Source organism: Trichoplusia ni, chromosome 1 (genome assembly GCF_003590095.1).
Source record: "Trichoplusia ni isolate ovarian cell line Hi5 chromosome 1, tn1, whole genome shotgun sequence".
Classification (NCBI taxonomy): domain Eukaryota; kingdom Metazoa; phylum Arthropoda; class Insecta; order Lepidoptera; family Noctuidae; genus Trichoplusia; species Trichoplusia ni.
The window spans coordinates 9,603,093-9,625,699 of NC_039478.1; the positions used below are offsets into that span (position 1 = coordinate 9,603,093).

The following is a 22,607-nucleotide window of genomic DNA, read 5'->3' on the forward strand; positions in this document are numbered from 1 at the left end:
TTGAGTGTATTTTAGGGTCAAAAGCCAATCGGTTGGACACGTGAATAAACTCAGTACTCAGTAGTTTTTTTTTGTTAGACAATGTCAAACAATAATTACTTTTAATTCAGGCACTAGGACAAAATCAAAGAGTTCAAATACTTGGCTTGCGTTTTCCCTACATAGTTTTCATTTCTACATTCTGTCTGTATCATCAATTCAATATTACAATAGTTTTACGCTGTTTTCAATAATGAAATACTTTGCTCTTTTCCGCCGAGTATATTAGTTTACAAAAGAATTAGAAATTATCCGTTATAGTTCGATGTTTGATTTAAAATATAATGATTTCTACTTTATCTAAAACTAGCTGTTGCCCGTGACTTCGTCCCCGTGGGTAGAAGATATAAAATATGATTTATACCTGCCCTGTTTTTTTCACATTTTCCATTGTATCTTCGCTCCTATTAGTCGCAGCGTGATGATTTATAGCCTAAAGCCCTCTTCGATAAATGGTCTATTCAACACAAAAATAATTTTTCAATTCGGACCAGTAGTTCCTGAGATTAGCGCGTTCAAACAAACAAACAAACTCTTCAGCTTTATATATTAGTATATATAGACGTAATCTACTAATGTTAAAGTTTAAAATTGTATAGAACTTTTTATGTGCAAGTACTTTTGAAGTGGCATTTTTTGTTGTTTCGGCAGTTTCAAATACCTTATTGTCATGTAAATAAGATTCAATTTCGTAGCTGATTTCTCTAGTATTTCAGTACACAGGAAAGAAACTCGCAATAAAACCGATCAAGTCTAGTAAATCTAAGCCATTATTAAATAAATCGATATCCAACAAGTCTGAACTACGATTAACATAATAACCTATCTTTAATTCTGTTACAACTCACAACCCCATGTCATTAAGGGTTATTATAGCCTGCACCTATGAATGATGTATGAGCGCGTCGCGATCTTTTGCCGCGATCGTTGTTAAGGGAAATCAGACCTAAATTGCAATAATAATTGCATTATCGATGTAAATTGTGCGTTTGTGATATACTTGGGTGGTTGGTTCGGAGAATGTGAAATGGATTTATTAAGCTTTAGGTATTAGCTTGGTAGTGGAACCTTGCGGTTTTGAGCAAGAGGTGCAGGTTCGATCCTAACGCAGGCATAGTACCAATGTGACTTTTTGGAAGTTATATGTACCTTCTTTATAAGACAAACGGTGAAGAAAATCATCGTGAGGAAAATTGGATTCCAAATATTAGAATCTCTTTCCGCCCAACCGCAGTGAGCTAGTGTGGTGATTAGTTTTCAAGCCTTAACTTTATGCGGAAAAGCTGGTTCCCAGTCGTGGGACGGACAGTCCCTATCACTCAGGGGTTGAAAAATAGAAAGCAGAAGATGCTCAGACTTATTCAATGAGCTAAAATTTCATTAATAGCGGGCTAGCGGTTTGGAAAGATTTTGTAAACTAGCAGTCTGATTTGAGAATTTTATTGATGTTTTTTTTTGTATCGCTCAGTACAGAGTTCAAACTTGGGTACCTCCAGTAAATATCAGACCCATTGAACCACTTCTATCCCTAAAGAACGTATGCTTCCTTCCTACCAAAAAAACTTGAAACAAAAATAAAGTTTAGTGGAATATCGTGACGGACAGACACGCCCACGTTTAATATTAGATACAGTTCGTTTGTAAGCCTTCTGAACTCAGAGACATGTAATGACACGCGGTCCCGCCCGCGAATTACGTGTTAATATTACTTCACAAGTGCGATGTGGCTAGGGTTGTCTAGAACGGGAATTTAAATGAAATAAATATTATAATGGTTGAGGTTTTTTTTTCATGTTGTCATATTGGTTCTATTAAGTAATATTTACTTTATTTATGTATTAAATATATGATAGCACAAAATTTGTGTGTTTATGTGACTGGAAGTCTGGAATATTGACTTGTTAACTTATGACTTAGATTTATCAGGTATAAGAAAAGCACAATCAATTCCCATTCGCGACGACCTCCGTGGTCGAGTGGCGTACGCAAAGGTTTCAAGGTGTCGCTAGCTCTGAGGTCCCGGGTTCGATCCCCGGTCGGGTCAATGTAAAAATTCACATTTCTACATCGTCTCGGGTCTGGGTGTTTGTGGTACCTTCGTTGTATCTGAATTCCATAACACAAGTGCTTTAGCAACTTACTTTGGGTTCAGAACAATGTATGTGATATTGTCCGCATTTATTTATTCATAATTTTTAATAAACCTTTACACTCCATCATCTTAAAATTCACAGAAAAATAGAAAAACGCAAGAAAAAAACGACGAACAATAAAATACTTCAGCCAGTAATTTTTTACACTTAATAATGATGTAATAGCATCAATTAAAGCGGACGTGACAGCCCTGTCACTACATAATGACAGGTCACGCGACCCCGGTCACCAAATTACTGGGTAGCTCCGTAACGGCAGCCGACGGTGTTGCCACACTAGAATATCGTGTGAGGTGTGTATCTAGCTTTCTTTTAGTAAGGAGGTTGACTATTAAATGATGTAACGGTTTACTCACGCGTATTTATCGGGGTAGCCCGACTAGTTTCGGACCCAACCGGAGTCCTTAATCATGAGCAGACGCGGCGGGATCGCGAGTCGAACTGACGTCAGCGGCCGCGCATCTCGCTGCGTAGCGCCGCGCTCGCGCCGTGAGCGGCGGAGGGGTCGGCGACGCCGGTGTCGCGGGGGGGGGGTCCGCCGTCGTCATCGTCATCATCCGTGCTCCCGTACTGGCTGAGTCGGTGCATACCGTGCTGACCGCGTCGCACTCCAGACTTAGCGTCGTTTGAAATGACGCAGCATTCAGTGCTGGTTTCCACGCTGGTGGCAGTGTCCATCCACGATCTCTGTTAAAATTCGGGTGACGGCTGATTTCTATAGCCTCCCGTACTTTCCGCGGCACGAAGTATTTTTCCCTCGCTAGTACGGAGGCTTTGTCGAATCTTATGTAGTGAGCCGTCCCCGCATTACAGACGTGTTCAGCCACTGCCGACTTCTCGGTGTCCATACTCTTCATGCTGCGTATGTGTTCGCCAAGTCTGGTTGCTACATTGCGCCGGGTTTCCCCAATGTAGCTCAGGCCGCAGTCGCACGGTATTTTGTATACTCCCGGAACGCCCAAAGGATCCTTGTCCTTGGGAGTGCGGACCATCTGTCGCAGTTGTCCTGGCGGTCGATAGATCGTCTTGATGCTATATCTTCGGCGTAACAAGCGACCTATCTTGTCAGTGACTCCTTGTACGTATGGTAAGTACGCAGGAGTGCGTTGAGCCTCCGCCGGACGCTTGCGAACTTCACCCGCAATTCCCAGAAGACGTCTGCACTGGCGCCACTGATAACCGTTGCGCTCTAATACGTCACGCACATGCCTTAGTTCCGCATCAACGTATTTGTGGTCGCATAGAGCAAGTGCTCGGTTCAGCAGCGTACGAGGCACCGAATTCGGGATTACGACGAGTTTTTTAGCGTCGCGAGTAGAAAACTGTTGTGCCGTGCGATATCAGACTACCGTCGTAAATATATGTGCGTGAGTCAGTGTGTATACGAGCTACATCTACAGTTATCGCGGTTCTTAGATGATGATATGTGGACTGTGCTGGACGCTATGACATATAGCCGAGTCGAGAACATGGGTGCACAGACAACAAAACGGCAAGAACACAAATTGACGAACCTAATTAAATATACCTACCCACATAAGTCACTCAAGGTCGCGACTAAAACTACTGAAGCAGTGACGGTCGTCAATTTGTCATCAAAAGAATTGTCCGAAGACACTGTGTCTGTGCTATCTCGTGGATTAAACTTTGCACCGACACCACGTAGAATACCCGTTGAGGATATAATAACAAATATTGAAAATACCATTTTCAGAAATAAAATACCTCACGGAGATGCTGATTGCCTGCGCCAAGATGTGTCCACATTATTGCGTAAGTCTCCCCTACCTAAGAGCAATATTACCCTCAAGGAGGTTAGTGCCCTGCGGGAGTTGCGCAATGGTGAGTCACTGTTAGTGCTACCAGCGGACAAAGGTAACGCCACTGTAGTCGTCGACACCGAAGCGTACGAACACAAAATAACGCAAATGGTGGGCGACACAAGTGTTTATCGTAAAGTTACTTACAACCCTACATCTCGAGTCACGACGAAAGTAAACAAACTTCTCCACATCATAGGTGACAAGGAGCTGGTAGCACAACTACGTCCACAAAATCCGACACCACCCAAAATTTATGGTTTGCCAAAAATCCATAAAACTAATTGGCCCCTACGACCTATAGTTAGCCAAATAGACGCACCGACCTATAAACTGTCGCGTCACTTGGCTACACTGTTACAGCCATACACGGGCAAAACGAGCAGCTACGTGAGAGACTCCCGTCATTTTGTTGAGTTACTGAATGGTATACAGCTGCAGAACACTGAAATAATGGTCAGCTTCGACATAACGTCGCTGTTTACCAACGTACCAGTAGATGAAGTCATTCAAATAATAACTACCCTTTTAGGCGGATCTACAATACCTACTGGCTATGTTGAGAGCATCACTTTCTGTTTGAAAAGCGGATATTTTCTGTGGCGTGGGGACTATTATCTCCAAATTGACGGAGTGGCCATGGGCTCGCCTCTCGCGCCCGTTGTAGCAAACATTTTTATGGAGTGGTTCGAAGAAAAAGCACTGGAGTCCGCCAGTGTTAAACCGCGATACTGGTGGCGATATGTTGATGACGTTTTTGCTGTCGTCACCCGGGACGGATTGAAGGATCTGACGTCACACCTTAACCAAGTGCATGCGAAGATAGAGGTCACCATGGAGGAGGAGAGCGAAGGGAAGTTACCGTTCCTGGATGTGCTGGTCATCCGAGAGCCGAACGGACGCGTGACTCACACCGTCTACCGGAAACCGACGCACACAGACCGGTACCTACGAGCCGACTCTCATCACCACCACTCACACCTATCTTCGGTGCCTCGTACGCTGCTGAACCGAGCACTTGCTCTATGCGACCACAAATACGTTGATGCGGAACTAAGGCATGTGCGTGACGTATTAGAGCGCAACGGTTATCAGTGGCGCCAGTGCAGACGTCTTCTGGGAATTGCGGGTGAAGTTCGCAAGCGTCCGGCGGAGGCTCAACGCACTCCTGCGTACTTACCATACGTACAAGGAGTCACTGACAAGATAGGTCGCTTGTTACGCCGAAGATATAGCATCAAGACGATCTATCGACCGCCAGGACAACTGCGACAGATGGTCCGCACTCCCAAGGACAAGGATCCTTTGGGCGTTCCGGGAGTATACAAAATACCGTGCGACTGCGGCCTGAGCTACATTGGGGAAACCCGGCGCAATGTAGCAACCAGACTTGGCGAACACATACGCAGCATGAAGAGTATGGACACCGAGAAGTCGGCAGTGGCTGAACACGTCTGTAATGCGGGGACGGCTCACTACATAAGATTCGACAAAGCCTCCGTACTAGCGAGGGAAAAATACTTCGTGCCGCGGAAAGTACGGGAGGCTATAGAAATCAGCCGTCACCCGAATTTTAACAGAGATCGTGGATGGACACTGCCACCAGCGTGGAAACCAGCACTGAATGCTGCGTCATTTCAAACGACGCTAAGTCTGGAGTGCGACGCGGTCAGCACGGTATGCACCGACTCAGCCAGTACGGGAGCACGGATGATGACGATGACGACGGCGGACCCCCCCCCCGCGACACCGGCGTCGCCGACCCCTCCGCCGCTCACGGCGCGAGCGCGGCGCTACGCAGCGAGATGCGCGGCCGCTGACGTCAGTTCGACTCGCGATCCCGCCGCGTCTGCTCATGATTAAGGACTCCGGTTGGGTCCGAAACTAGTCGGGCTACCCCGATAAATACGCGTGAGTAAACCGTTACATCATTTAATAATGAATCATTCTCACGACAGTTACTATCAAAAGGAGGTTGACTGTTCATAGGAGTTGTTAAACTGTTTTTTGTGTTGTTGTTGTTTTTTTTTGAGAATAGAATGGTTAAGTGTGAATCGGATTTGAGTACTGAGGATTGAGTACAAAATGGTTATAAAAATATATTGGTTGAGAGACAAATTTATGATCATAAAGTCGCTGTTTAACTTCGATCGTAATGTTACCTACCTAACAGAAATATAATTCTTGTGAAAATTAAAACTGTCTAGCTGTTAATGTTCCTGAGATACAGGCTGTTGACAGATGGATAAAAAGACAGACTAACAGAGAGCGGTGTCACAGTAATATGGTTCTCTTTTAACTCCTCGATATGGAACTCTTAAGAGCGTTATTGTTTGTGCCTTAATGTCTGCAATGTTCAGGGAGGCCAACTTAAAACTGCCTAACCATCAATATGTACCTATTACTAGTAAAGAACTACCTATAAACGACTCCTTATTAAATCCTCTTCAAAATTATAAAAGTAACTTTAATAATTCACAAATAGCGATCAAAACTCATTGACAGCACACAACATTATACCAAGATCATGGGAATAAGCTAGTTGCCTCCGATATGTACAGCATACAACGCCATGAATATTGATACATCCACCGCAATGGCCAGTACGGAGCCAGCATTGAATATCAATAACACATTTTGCATACAAACGCAACAATGGGCGCATATCTAGATGGTATGCAGTCGTAATATGAATGTATTTAATATGGTTTTGTTGGCGATTTGTGGGGCCTAGAGCGGTAACTATGTGACAAGTAGGTATGACTTTGTATATATCACACGTATATACCACGAATAACTATCTCGTTCGCCGGCGTTGATAGGGAATTGGGTTCTGCTATTTACACTGGCCGAGGAATGAATGGCAATTGGATTAAATTTGAAATTATTCTTATTCTCTTAAGCATTTTGCCAACACAATAATTGGAAATTCATTGTATTGAGTGTGCAGTCCGAGCGAGTGTAAATTATTGTGTAGGAAAAATGCTTCAGATAACACAAAAAATTACATTTTAAGCCAGTTTTCATTAATTCATCGGCTATTGTGAATAGAAGAATTAGGGCCCTGGTCTTAACAACATAGTTGATGATATATAGTGTTCTTTTTATTCAGGTATACAACAGTTCAACAAAAAATAAATGATATAGCTTTTGTTACTTTAAACAGTAGGCTTTTAGAAGAACATACCGTCAAGACTTCAAAACTGATTCATATATCATTCTAAAGCTAGAAGATCTTTCACAAAACAATAAAATTAGGTACATCCTAATCAAAACTTCAACTGTGGTGGTCTTAATAAAGAGAAAGGCATCCAATTCCCTTTCTCCCTCACTTGAAAACAGTTTCTATAATAAAATGAGTTTTATTAACTAATTAGTTCGCGCCGCCCGTTCAGAGCAATTGCTCTCATTAGACTTAACCAATTGAATGTGACGACTTCCGCTCAGATTTCTGTTGACTGACATAATAATTGAACTTCCCATAATATAATGATGGATAAATTGTCTCATTTATGTTTGTTTTGGTTATGCTACGCTTGACGCGGTTGGTCCGTAGATGGGTCCATCTTTGTCATAACGAGTTCCTCCGTGTTTCGGAAGGCACATTTAATCGAGGTTCCCGGCTGTTATTCATACATCTTTGATAGTCGTTACAGGTAGTCAGAAGCTTGAAAGTCTGATAACCAGTCTAACTAAATGGTATCGTGTTGCACAGGTTACTGGGCTGAGGAGGTCAGACAGGCAGTCGCTCCTTGTAAAACACTGATACTTAGCTGAATCCGGTTAGACTGGTGGCCGACCCCAACATAGTTGGGAAAAGGATAGGCCGATGATGATGATGTTGGGATCCTAAACTATTATCTAATTTCTCCTTTTACAACTGTAGCAGTTTTCGCTTCATATTTTGTAGTGCCGTTTTGCTTCTACAGATACAAGTCGAAAGAGGTGGTGTCAGGTACCTTGTACGATCGACACACTTGACATCGTACGGCGATTTTGGTTTAGCCGCTAAGTGTCTGACACTACCCGCTCCCTCCAAGGAGGGGGTGAGTACAAGTGTGTAAATACTTCAGGATTATACAAATGGAATTATAATTATTAACTGTCAAGTTCACAAGAAGAGTAAAGAAACTAATTGCTTCAACTGTCTACGTTAATTTAATGGTCAATACAAATAAAATGGCCGATAAAACAGCAAAACAACATGTTATAGCAATTTTTTAAAACGACCTTCTTAATAAGGCTGAATAGTCAATGGCAAGTGTCTAATAAATTAAAAGTACAACCGTTCAACTTAATTGAAATAGTTTTTGAATAAAGAATTAGGGTATTCGCGGCAAAGTGCGATAAGAACAGTTATTGTCGATGGCTATAAAATGTATTCTAAATTCAAACCATAAACATTGTAAGCTAGTTTTTAAACTGTAGAGTCAACAATAAACCATTGTTTATGCTTCATAACTTTGAATTCTTTTCAGTATTTGAATGCGAAATGTTCAAAAATATTTTAGTGTCTTTTCGAAGGTGCAATAAAATTATGGACACCTAAAGTTTCGATCCAACGTAGCTTGAAGCAAGTTCAAAGAAAACTTGTCTAACGAATTATTCCATCAAAATTTACTACGGCATTAAAATAACTGTTTGAAATATCTATTTTGACGCACTGATCATCTCATCAGCAGTAAACGACGGCATAAAGACGATCGTTTTTTTTTCTTAAGCTAACGAACGCCGACTGCAGCCATACCGAAAACGATAACATTAAAATAAAATTATACTTGTTTCTTACGTCGGCTTTAATTACCGGCCTTTTATTCGTTCGTCCAATTTCTTTATTTTACGGTTGGACAACAAATTTATATGTAAATCGATGGCGCGGTGGTCCGGCGCCAGAGATGCATCGAGCAGTATCGATTAAAAGTAATTGGACCTCTCTATGATGTGACGACATCTGGTAATCGTTCCAAATTTGAAGTGTTTTAAAAGTAAATTGATTTTGTTTTGTGCTATTGTTTTTTATGTCTCATTTAATTTTGTTTTTTTTTTGAGATTATGGTAGGTAAGCTGCTCTAGTTTGATTAAGCAATATTTTTATTTCCGTCGCTACAAATTTTAAGCTACGAGCAATGTTTTAGGAACTTTATTTTCAAGTTGGCTTTTTATAGCCTGTAGGTATGAAAACACCTTTACAATAGTAAAGCTACGAAATACAACATTCAAAGAAAGCAGTCAATTGCTCCTAATTATCTAATTAAATAATACCAATGTCGAAATAAAATGAAGCGAGCATTCTTAACTAATAGTTTGAGAGAGAGATGGCGCCAGGCCCCGGCGTCACAATCGCTTCGCCACGCTACAACCATAAACAATTAATTTGTGATCGCTCTATGATGAACTGTAGTCTATAAAGTATGACGCAACTTTGAATTTCGAAGCTCGGATTTAACGATTTTTGGTAACCATAAATTTGGTATCTTGTTAAGAATCGGTAAAGGATTTTACGGTTTATGGGGCCAAAGTTTTTGTAGTTATTTCATTGCTTTATAAGTTGCATTGATAAAACTATTAATCCGATTACATGTGATCACAGTATAGTATTTCCGTAGTTTTAGTTTAATAGTACTAATTAAGATGTTTAATAATCAAAATATTATTCTAACAAGCTGGAATAAAACATTTCTTAGGATGAGATAGTTTTCTCTTCCGCCGTTTCCGCTATTCGCCACGAGATGGCGGTACATGAGCTTAAGTCATGTTGTCATCTTAAGTCGTAAATCTCAAAAGTAGTTTTAATATTTATGAGGAACGATACATATAATTTAAATATAAATTAAAAATGTGAAAAAAGATGAAAAACTTAATGAATACCAACTTTTAATCGAATAAATATTGCAATCAAAGTTGTTACGGCAAATGCAAAATATTGCAAAGACGTCCATTATTTTTTCCAAGAAATAAATTGACGTTAATAGTACCGCGACCTATCTCAATAAATAGATTTAAATATAGAACGCATACTCTAGGCGACGCATTGCCTCCCGTCGCCCCACACATTCGCGCCAAATGGCTAATTCGCGCGGCAAGCATACGCGCCATAACTCATATCAACTAACCAATCGCCGAGGGAGCGTGCAAACATAGCTCCGTCTCCCTCTAACCTACTAGAAACCCGAGCCTTGTTTGTTTTTCCTTTTACTTCCTTTGAAATCTTATTTTGAATTTTATTCCTGCAGGGGCGTGGATGCGACGCCGACGTTGCATTTACTCTCTCCCACGTACGGAACGCAACTGCCGTCTCGGTCTCGCTTTTTGTAATTTTAATTCGCAGAACGCTATCGAAACGTGATTCGAGTCTATAGAAACTTTTTTATTGCAAATGTTCGGAATTCGATGAGGCAAAGACGGGATTTCGGCAAAGCTTATGCAGTATCGATTGAATTCAAATGATGCATCTTCATGTTTCAGTTGGGAAGTGGTATATGATACGCCGCCATCTTCGAACGCCAAATGCTGTTCAAAATTTGTATTCTTAACTTTTTTAATTATGTACAATAGTCTGGCTATGGAACTCTTTTTAGTCAAGATTAGATAGGTACGTTAATTTAATTTTATGTTCGATATTCTTCTTGTGAATTGAGAAAATGGGTATCAAACTGCATATACTAATAACGAAATTCCCTGATATATCTTGCAATATGTCAAAAAATATTAATAAACGCTATCATTAGATATCACAGGGGACATGAGAGAGAAATTCAATGCTGACTTTTAAGAAATCACAAAAGATTCGGGGAACTTCTAGCTGAATCAGACTAGATAAAACTAACCAAACTACAATGGCATATCAATAACTATGTTCTTCGCAAGCCAAAAGATTCGGACAACGGAACGGGATGAAAGTAGAAACCTGCGCATACAACGTCACCATATCACTGATCTTACTTTAGCCCAAAATAAAATTGTATAACTTGACACAACACACTTCAATCTGTTCGAAATATAGAAGTTCATTCAATTTTTAAAATTAAAATTTTCATACACTTTTAAAACATAAGTCAACAGCAATCAGGCCACACCGGACAATCTCATAATTAAGATGATGACAAACACGAGCGCGTCAAAGTAGCCACACATAACCAGTCTACAGCGAAGGGTTAAATAAACGAAGGATTACCCACAGAGGAGCCGCCATCAATATTTGAGGTTAACTGTTGACAGCAAACCGTCTTAGCTCAGAGTCAACAGATGGGGTTCACTAATGCCCTTTTTACTACAAAAAGCATTGACAAATATTGGATCAAATGCGGCAGCGTCGAGTTATTGTTTGTGAATTTTAGAGGATTTTTTTGAATGATTTTCGGTTTTCGTATTGGGTTATTGGGGTGTGACGGTTTCTTTAAAGCCAAGAAAGCCTTTATCTATGGTCGTGTTAAGATTTACTGATGTAATTTAGGAAATATGCGGAAGAACAAACTTTTCGCGGGCTTTGTATGATTTGCGTAGGTCAAGTTCTTGAAAGACAGTTTCTTTCTTCTGCAGACCTTACAAGAGACCTTACAATAGAACAAGCATGAGACGCTTAACAGCACCAAATATATTTAAACAAAATTGAACACGAATTAAGTTACAAGATCTGCTTAAGCATTTCGTTTAGAAATCTTCAAATCACAGCGAAGAACGAAGTAAAAATTGCGGTCGATATAATCCTATTTCTACAATAAGTGGAACTTTTCAAATATCCACACGACACAAATACAACTCATCTTTGAACCGTGGATATCACCTCGACAGAACGATTTATCCTTGTAGATACTTTCATAAAGAAATTGCCAATGACTGGTTACCGAAATTATAATAAACAGTCTAGTGTGTAAGGAGGTGCATGAAAAAGTTTCCATACTGTTTGGATTTTCAATACTTAGAGACTATGATTATTTATATCACGACTGTCTGAGGCACAGCTTCAATTCTTGTCGTGTTATTTGTAAACCCACGCCCATTTCACAATAATTTTAACAATAGATAAGTTATGTTATACTTCATTTTTTTCGGCTTAAAGTAAGTTAAGTTCCTTGCTTAGTTTTTCATCACTAGCTATATACAGCTAGCCTAGGTTCATTCTTTCATTTAGACATCAGATTTAATTTTTTGCTCTTAAAATCTTCTTCTCAAAACTCACCTTTTCGCATTTAAGACTATCAGAATCGCCACCAACATCAACAAACTAAACTTCATTAGATTTTATTAAATTAAATGTATTATTCCCACACAAATAATTAAAGAAATATACCTTCTTTCGTTACCTCGTATTATCTTGCCAATCACTGGCATCCGCGGCTTATATAGCTCGCAAACGGTTCATTTGAAGATGGAAGAAATCCAAACTGATATGAGAATAGATTCATTAGTGATGGTCTTCAGGTGCTGGAGAAAAGAGGTTTTAATTGGGGAAGGAATCTGTAGGACGCTGATTTCGTATTTCAGCTATTGATCACGTAAATTGAAGTCGTCAATAAAATTTTGGATGAAATGTGAGTTGAGTAACTTAAGTTATATTGTTTGATGTGTCGAATTGCTTAGTACATTAATATAGATAGTCTAAATCGTCATATTCGATTATTGTCAATTTTAGCTTGAAAATTAAAAAAAAATCCCAAGTTAGAAACTATCTCCAGATTCCATACTCACAAAATCAATACTTTATATCAAACCCAATCAAAATCATTGCCAAACTTCCAAAGCCATCATAACTTAAAAACGATTACGAAAATTTCAAAATACTTTACACGATACCATGAAACAATCGTACATGCGCGGGGGCACATCCATTAGCGATTAACGAGCGATCGGCGGGCGGCCACTAAATTAAAATAAATATTTGCCGGCCTCGCCTGCCACAAAGCACCGCCGCTTTCATCTGCGCCGACACAGGTGCCGACTAAGACGTACCGTCAACCACTTACGATTACGTACTAGTCGATTATTCCACAGTAATTATTATGCGTAGTCAAGCTTTTATAGTTATTGAATTAGCTATTTCATTTTAATGTTTAGTAACTTTTGTTTTTAGTGCATGTCTTGCGATTAAAATGATTGTTTTGTGTTTATGGTAAATGCTAATTGTAATGGAATGTGTCTGTGTATGTTAAGAAACTCAATGCTGGGCAAAGACTCTTTAATAGTGGACGAATGCTTCTCGCATTGACAAGTTCAGTTTTTCCTCCCGACTTTCACGGTAGGGATTTTATTAGAGAAGTATGAATGAAAGACTTCAATTTTAAGTTTGGCAACATTCTCAAATGTACGATTTTGAGATTTGAATCAAATCTAGCTATAACATCTTCATGGTCTTAAAAAACGTTATTGAGATTTAAAATAATAATCAAATCTTTATCTTAATGACAACATCATAAGCTTAGAGGAGATTAAACTCATCACTAAAAGAACAATTTTAAAGCTTAACCCTTAACTCGCTCTTAACTTGCGCACTGTACATAAAAGTGTACCATCGATGCATATCATTAAAGATATGCGCGCGCGCATACGGCGGCGTTGCGACGTATCATACACTTACATATGTACTGCGATAAATAAACGATTATGTATTGCAATTGTAAATGTACCTGAGAATATATGATACTTGTAACTTTGGTACAAACAGCGACTTTATCTCAAAGGAATAAGATACATTTTCGTGATGTTTTTCATTCGTTTTGTATCTTTTAACTGTAGGTACAGGAACAGGGTTTTCAGAAACATTCAAGTCACATGCACAAAGACACCCAGACTTGGGACAAGCATTAGTAGATCACACAAATGCTTGTCCTACGCGAGATCGAAATCGAATCTGCGACGTCGCGCTGATTGGGTGACCTTAACCATTCGGGTATCCCTGCAGTCAATTATTATCTAATTATAACTATTTATTAGAAATGACGCTAATGTAGGGTAGTTATAAGTCAGTTTCTACAATTAATGATGTTGAAAGGATGTCATAATCGTCTATGGATTGCTGAAGGCCTTAAACTACATCTTTAATCGTCGTGGGAAAGAGACAATGCTATACGTCATGTAGCGTGCCATCCCTCTCCCACAGCTCCAATAATATTACTTTAAGTGGCAACGGTAGGCATCCTGATGTGAATAACTTGTTACTTACTTGACAGAATGGTTAATGGTTCTGTTCTTATATTAATAAAGTCCCGCAAATAAGGACCACACTTGATGTTTGCTGAGACAAACAAGTTTAAAATGAAAAAAAATATTAAAAACAACGTAAGATTTTAAGTTTTAAGGGGCAATATTGTTATATTATCTCTATCTTTCTAGGAGTAGAAGAAGAAACTGATTCTCAAAAATTCTTAAACAGAGTCTGGGTGTCTTTGTGCAAGTGACTTGAATGTTTGTGAGACCCCCTTGACACAGCGATATGATTTTTTTAATAATTGAAATTGATTTGTGAAAAAGTATTTTAACCTGAAGCAAGACCTTGAGAAACACTGCTATAGCATAATCATATAACATAATACCGCAACGAGTAAGTCTAAAATACAACAAACGCAACATCAGGAAGCCAATGGTAGTCAAAAAAATCAAAACCGATCTCGACTCACTATCCAAACATTTGGCCTTCGGTTCCATTAAATACCTTTGTTTTTCAACGACACACGATAGCTCTGTACCGGCATTACGATTGATAGCGTGAAGTTTGGACAGGTGTTCTATATCACTGCGTATTGACAACCGTTACTCAATTGTTTTTAAACTACTACTACTAGTTAGAGGCACTTGTTGAGGAGGACTGGTCTTTTGGTGTCAGATTGGAACTGGTAAATGTGTATGGGATGGATGTAGATTATTTTGAACACAAAAGTATTTTTTTTTTAAATTTCTTAAGACGGATTTACGAACTCAACTTAACAGGATAAGTAATATTATACCCAAAGAACTTATTCTAATAAGTATTAAACTAAATATAAATTGTAATGAAGTTACTGTAAAGGGCTATAAGGGACAAGTGAAGATTAGAAAAACCATGAAACAATCTCCTAAAATAGAAAAACCAATCACCGTAAAAACAAAACCGAATATATCGCTACGCAACTCGCACTACCAAAGTGCAATGAAAATTAAAACTACAGCGCAGTGAATAAAAAGGTCGGTACGCACAAGAGTGTTAACGTTTGACCACGCCGGCGAGCAAACAAGACTGTGTGCAGTGTACTCATGCCCTTAAACGGCGAATGTAATCTATATTTGCGTACCAAACACTGGTCTTACAGATTTTAAGCTTATGCTGCTTATAAACGATGATGTGGACGAAGAAATGGAGTTGGTGGAAGATGGTATGAGAAAGAAAGAGGTGAATGGTGAGATGATGGGTAGAACATAGCCCTAAATTATTTGAAACAGGGTAGACAGGGGAAAAAAGTGAAGTCTTTAGAACAATTAGAAGATAAATATACCCCATTAAATGATAGGGAATAGAGCAAAAAAATAAAGATGGAAAATTTGAATAAGAAACTTGACTAGACAAGAAATACTTTTAATCTATTTATCCCTGTAGCTATAGATGAAGTTATTAAAAACAAGCTTCTAAAAACACATAAACCTATGATTGAAGATAAACAAACAGATTAATGGTAACACGACATAAGAAACCTTCATAATAATCATAAACCAACGAACACAGGAAACCATCTAACATTAAGTCATTTTCATTTGAGCCATCAGGAAAACTGTTACAGCATAAACGTTATGGCACAAATACAAGTTTAAAACTATAAAGCTTTCATCTCTAAGTATAAAATCACCACTAACGACCATAACAAGAGCTCTTAGTTCTAACACTTTATATTACATGAGAGCTCTATAAATAATAGTCCATAGCACGACCATTATAGAAAGAGCTGGCGTTGGAAATGGGTGTGTTGTTATGGGAGTCCAAGGTATTCTGGATAGGTTTGATGTACCCGGTAATGACGGGCTTGTATTAATGCATGATCCACATTTAAATGAAATGAAAGGCGTTAATGGAATGGCTTAAGGATAAGATGCGATGGTAAATATTATCTCTGTTTTAGTCCTATTGTACGCGGTGCTTCTGACTTAGAGCTTCCTCTTAATTTTTATATTACTTCACTGATGTAGACGATGCACGATGATCTAATTAGTAATGATTTAAAAAGTTTGAGAACGGATTTTAAGCTCAACAAACCTTTATTTTAACACTATATTTAATGTCTTATACGATCAAATTACAATAATAAAATCACCAGCAATTTAGACAATTCGGTAATTCTCAACTAATTTCGGAAATACTAATTTGATTTTTACAAAACAAACGAACGTCTTATTTATAACTATAATAAATAAGTTCGGGGCTCATAAAATTATATGATCAATGGCGTAGCGCCACCTGCCGGCGAGACCGCACAACTATGTCGAGCGATGCGTACGCGCAGGTCATGTTGATACCTTCAAATTGAACCCTATTTTCTACGCGTGAAGATTGAAAATTGCTTACCCGAGTTTGCCATTAACACTCAAATTAATAATTATGAAAATTCAAGTGGTTATCTCACTTCCTGATCTCCAGATCTTTGTGTTTAATCAATTAATTACAATATAAATCAATTGGGCCGTTGTTTTTTAGTAATTGGCAACACTGTCTCGTGGGTTGTCAGCATTTAAATTATTTTTAAGTTTTAGTAGAAATATTTTACTTGAATAGTTTCGAAATGAATTTTAATGGGAATATTTTTTCGGTATCTTTCGTCACGATCTTTCTTTGTTAAAAGTAAAGGAATTAAGTAAAGAAATATGAAATAAGTTATGCCGTGTTCATTTCAAAAAGTATTTTTGGTGCCCTTATATGCACAAAAAATGTAGTTATTTTATTTTCTTTTTTGTTCATGAATAACGAAACAATAAAATTACATCATTAAACCGAAACCTTGAAAAATAATTACAATAATATTATAAGACAACAGTTTGTATTTAAGTATGTTTGTGACATTTCATAATTAAACGGCTGAACCTATATTGATGAAATTTAGTAGGTATAGAGGAAGCTGGCAATCTACATTAATACATAGGCTAGTTTTTAAACAAGGATTCATGCGAGAGAAACCGCGGGCAAAAACTAGTTTTCTAAAGAACTCCCTAGTCCATAAAACAAATAAGAGAAAGTGCGTAATAAAAAATTAGTCCACAAAATAAAAGCCATGTTTTTATAAGTTAATGTTTCATAAAAAGTTAAAGGCAGTAACGATTAGATGTAAGGAATATTTTACATTAATAGGTTATGGGGCACGGCACGCGTGTCGGAGACGATAGGGGATCCCAAGGGCCTACTGCAGAATAGGGCTGGTCAGAAATGTATTGAAAAAGCACGTCAAAGAAAATTTGTTTGATGTTGAGTTGGTTTAGATCTGACTTTTTTGGTTAAGCCAGATCGGAAATTTAAAAGAATATTGTTTTCACGACAAAATTATACAATTGACTTTAGATGAAAAACTACTGTGTCAAATTTGATAAAAAATATGGAACTAAAAGAAATTTATTTTTAAGTTAAATGAAAAAAAAAACTAATGAAGTCAGACTAAATCGGTGAAGCTTTTAAATTTTATTTCTATTTGGAAATGTAAGAAAATTAAAATAAATAAAATCCCGTCCATAAAACTTTCTCTACAGACTTTAAATTGCCCGAACGGTTTTAATCGAACATTTCTAAGACCACTCGCACCTTTAATACAAAAGAAACTTTATCAAAATCGCTCCATCCGTTCGGGAACTAAATGCCACAAACAAAAGACAGGTCAAACTCACAACACTTACTCGTAACAGATTTTTAAATTGTTTAGGTATAATCTACATACACCTATGCAATTTAGGATCCCGTATTCCTAGATTTTTTTTGCCGTATTTCTACTATAAGCTACGGCTACCTCGCGCTCGAGTGAGTAACCCTGCCAGGGGTTCATACGGCCCTTAATTGATTGGTTCCGTGATTGATCGTACTTCTTAACTGATACGAAGGCCTACCCAACACCCCTAGTTTACTATAAGTATATAAGGTTTAGTTTTACAGGACGTAGTGTGAGTATGTATGTTGGAATGTTAGCTTTCTGGACTGGCTAATTTTAGTTCTAGAGATAGTGCTATTGTAAAGAATGCACGGATAGTCTAGTGGTTACCACGCAACTTGGAAACAACGCAAATTCGAACCCCGCGAAGAACAATCATTTGTTTTATCTACGGATGCTTGTTCTGAGTCTGGGTGTCTTTGTTCATGAGATTTGTATTTTTTGATACTCTCCGCGATACAAAGAAGAGTAATTTATTAGATACTGCAGGAGTCGTTTTTTTTAAAGTTGGTCGAGTATTAGAACTTTTCATGTTGTTTTCTTAAAAGATTCCTATATTTATTCGGAGCGCAAACTTTGACTGCTTATCTAGACTAAGAAACGCATAACATCATGTTACACATTTTACGTTAAGAAAACAATACCTTGATCAATTACCTCGTATACAAAAACACCTAATACTCACAACGATATCCTTAAAAAACTTCGAACAGTTTATCAAAAAGTTCCGTTTTAACAAACCATCTGTCCTATTAATCATGCACAACTATAAACCGTAGCGCCAACCACCGCCATACAAAATCATCATTTCCCTCCAATTATCTCTCGGACACATGTCATTCTCAAAAACAAACAACTAACGGCAATACAACTATTTATTACCTTATCTATTCTCAACGCCAGTTAGTTTAGACCCCTAATCATTTCATAATTAACTATGTTTTTACGCCAATTTTGAAGCCAACCTTTTTTTTTGGGCACATCTTTAACGAGGTCTGTAACAATAAGGTGAAATGAACTCTATGTTCCAGGTAATTAGGTGTTGTTTTCATTGTTTTGTTGTGGTATAACAAATATTTGTGTTGGTGAAGAGTTGGCGACCATATAATTAGAATGCAGACACCTTTGTGTGATGATTGCTTGCCCCGGGCTGGTAGAGTGACCATATTGGATTGATTTGTTGAAATGTGACGCCAATCTTATTTATTTATTTAGGAAAAATAAGGACCTTTTGTTATTTATTGATTTACTACTTGTAATTTTGCCTATAGACGAGATCCCCGCGAAGGACAAGCATTTGTGTGATTAATATAGTCTTGTTCTGACTCTGGGTGTCTTTGTGCATATGACTTGAATGTTTGTGAAACCAAGGATTAAATTCCTTAATGCGAGAGTCGATTATTTCTAATATTACAATGATCTCATGCCATCGTAATGAAGACTCGAGTGAGCAATCTGTACAAATGTTAACATCAACTTTTCCTAGGCCAGAGTCACTTCCTTTAAGTCAATGAGATATAAAAAGCGAGACTGTGAACTATACTTTGTAGAGCGGAATCTCCCTTCCACGTCTTCTTTTAGAATATTATAAATCATATTTATTTGCAACCACCCAAGCAACAGTACATATCTATATGAAAGAAAATAGTTTTAAAGTCATTGTCGTAACTTCACTTGATGTAAAACTATTTAATCGTATCAAATACCTATCCAAGCTGTTAATAGAACATTAAAACCAATAAAACTTAATGTATGCGAAACAGGAAGACGTAGTAACGCAGTTTTAATTGAAAAAACGTGTGTAAACTGTCGCGTTATAAACATTTTTAATACGTGACTTTACTTAGACATTTCAACGTAGATAAAAAGCAATCGCAAACTAATATTGCTATAGTATGAAAGTATGCTGTGCAGTGGACTGCGATAGGCTGATGATGATGATGATGATGAAAGTATGTATGTATTTAATAGTGAGAGGGAAAATTATATCCTCTAAAATACTGGGGACAAAGGTAATATTATATTCTAAATCTAAAATTTCAGACTGCAAAAAAAAGATCTGCAAGTTTGTCTAAATCGTTTAACTCGCTAGAGAAGTGGATGTTAAACTAAAAATTAATATATTTGAAGAAAAGGGGATTTGTTGGAATAATTCGGTAAATTCCATTGCGTAGTCTAAAAACCTCATAATAACCAAAAAAAAATCTGCGTCCCAAAAAAATATCCTAAATTATATTCCCGAACGACATCTACCAAACGAAAATTTCATCGAAATCGGATAACAAATTCAATAGTTACGTAAGTACAGACAAACATACAACATTTTTAGTCGCTCTAGTCACTCAGAATGAACAGGTAAGGAAACGTGGTGTTATAAAATGTTACTATGACAGAAATATGAACGGATTGCGAGGTACATGTCTTTTAGGTCTAAGAATGCACTTAGGATACCTAAGTATCATGCTAGACTAGGCTTTAATATCTACTAACAGCTGTTGGTCTGTTTATTTGTCTGTGTGTTTTACAATTAATAATGTTATGGGTATATAAAGATTGTTTAATTGATGTAAACTCGTTTATTAGAAATATTTTGGTTTATGTTTTTAAGTTGCAGTTAATTCACACAATATTAACTAGTATTTTTATAGTTTCTGGTTTAAGTTTGCAAAATATATTTTTTGAAGAAATAAGTACATGGATCTATTTTTCTACTGCAGACAAGGATAAACAAAATTATCTTATTATATACTTATTATATGCTCTGTAGAAAATACATTTAAATTTACTACTATATCTGGGAAAAGGCCTATTTCCATATAAATATATGAAAAAACAAGTTACATCAATAAATCCACAGGCCCAACCGCGTGTTCTCACTAGTTGCAATAACAAGACCTCACAAGTGATACGCGACAAAAACGTCCATAATATCAATCGTATATGGTCACCCTAACACGGGCCAACTATGCCACAACTGGAGTACATATTAACAACAATTTCTGTAGTAAACCTTTACTATATGTAAGAAAAGATTACGTTTGTGTTAAGGATTTAGTTTAGAATTTAATGCATTTAGGCTTTAAATAGTCCTGGAGAACATTTTTCTTATGAAAACTTGATTTGGATTTATCCCGCATTTTTTTATCAGCTGGAAATATATTTTTTTCGTCGTCTGTAACACAACTCCGAGTGCTAACGTAGTTTGAATAGCTAGAAGTATTAAATTGACATGTCACCTGTCAAAAAGAATGTCATTCCCATACTATTTGTATTTGAATATGATGTAACATTTATTACACCGTTTGGATTCCTCACGATGCTTTTACAAATCAAATCTTGTATTGTTTAAATGTATAGGTATCCACATTGCAAATGCAAATTTTTATCAATAAAGGGTAGATTTACAAAGAAAATCCTCAACAAATACAGCTAATCGATTTCTATATCGATACCTAGTTACTGATCTATTTTCCGCTTCGTTCCACAGCGGCCATGACACTTCGTTTCTCATAACTTTGAGGAACCGTGGAAAGGTCCGAAAAGGGCCCAAATTCCCTTCATAAATAATATAATCATTAACATCTGTTAAATATATTTTTAAATTGTGAACCGTTACGTAAATGGCTTTGGGCGTTCCTGTAATATATTTTGACGGTTAGTTTTTTAATTTTCGAATGAAATAGTTATCTGTATTCTTCGATTTTGGAAGCTAATTATTTTGTGTCGTTTTTTGATTGTTTTAAATGGTTTTAAGACGGATTGCATACAGGACGTAATATTAAGTTATAGTTAAATTGATTTTGCAAAATCGGACGCACGGAACTTTATTTTTGTCTTCACGAGATTTTGAAACAAATCAATTTTCTTATAAACTTGGTCTCAAAGCCAAGTAAACTTAATTACTTAATTAAAGTTAACTATGCCCGAATGAGCTAACCTTTACGAATAGTTAGCCACCTAAGTTTACAATTCATATACGGTGTTACATTTCTCAACATTTAAGTTCAATAATTTCTCAACATTTCCACAAATTCCATATAACTGCATGCAGGTGGTTTAACATCGTAAAGATCGAAGAATCAATGATTAACTATGTGTTAACCTTTTGATAAATTAATCAACATTACTGTTTTAATTAATTACGATGTATTTAACATTTAATGAGCAAGCGGTTTAACATATGCTTGAATTCTGTAAAAACATGGTGTCGTTTTAATTCGATCTGTCAAAGTTTTAATTTATTTATTTCAATGGCAATACTCTTTTTTGTAGTCTGTGAATATGAGTTTGCGTAATATATGTTTATCTTTGTATTTTAAATGGTTAGTACTTACGAGTGTTCAAGTAAATAAAGATTTTGCTTAAATTTAGTGTCTGTTAGAAGAAGTAATATTAGATGTTTTATTTCTTTCTCGTAATAATTGACAAAAACGAGCCCTCAATCGTTAATTTACACAGAAATACTTTCGGAATCGTAAATTTTTAAACAAAATTAGTAAACGAAATGTAGTGCTAACGGCGTAGTATGATAACTCTCTTCCACAGCCGCAACTGTCTTGCTTTTAATGGAAAAACATTTTTGTCAAAAGTATATACTTTACTCAAATATAAAAAAAAAAACATAAATCCTCAATCTTTTTTTCCGTTCGTCTGACAACGTGCGTGTAACAAACTGGCCATTTATCTTAAATATGATTGGACGATGACTTCATACGTCACTGCGTTCG

The 22,607-nt window shown here is 37.2% G+C and overlaps 1 protein-coding gene across 7 annotated transcripts in view; it reads right to left on the reverse strand.

The window, feature by feature from the left end:
- LOC113493938 (optomotor-blind protein-like) overlaps positions 1-22,607 on the reverse strand; it is a 95,939-nt gene that overhangs the window by 9,381 nt on the left and 63,951 nt on the right. The gene's annotated exons all lie outside the window — the stretch shown is intronic.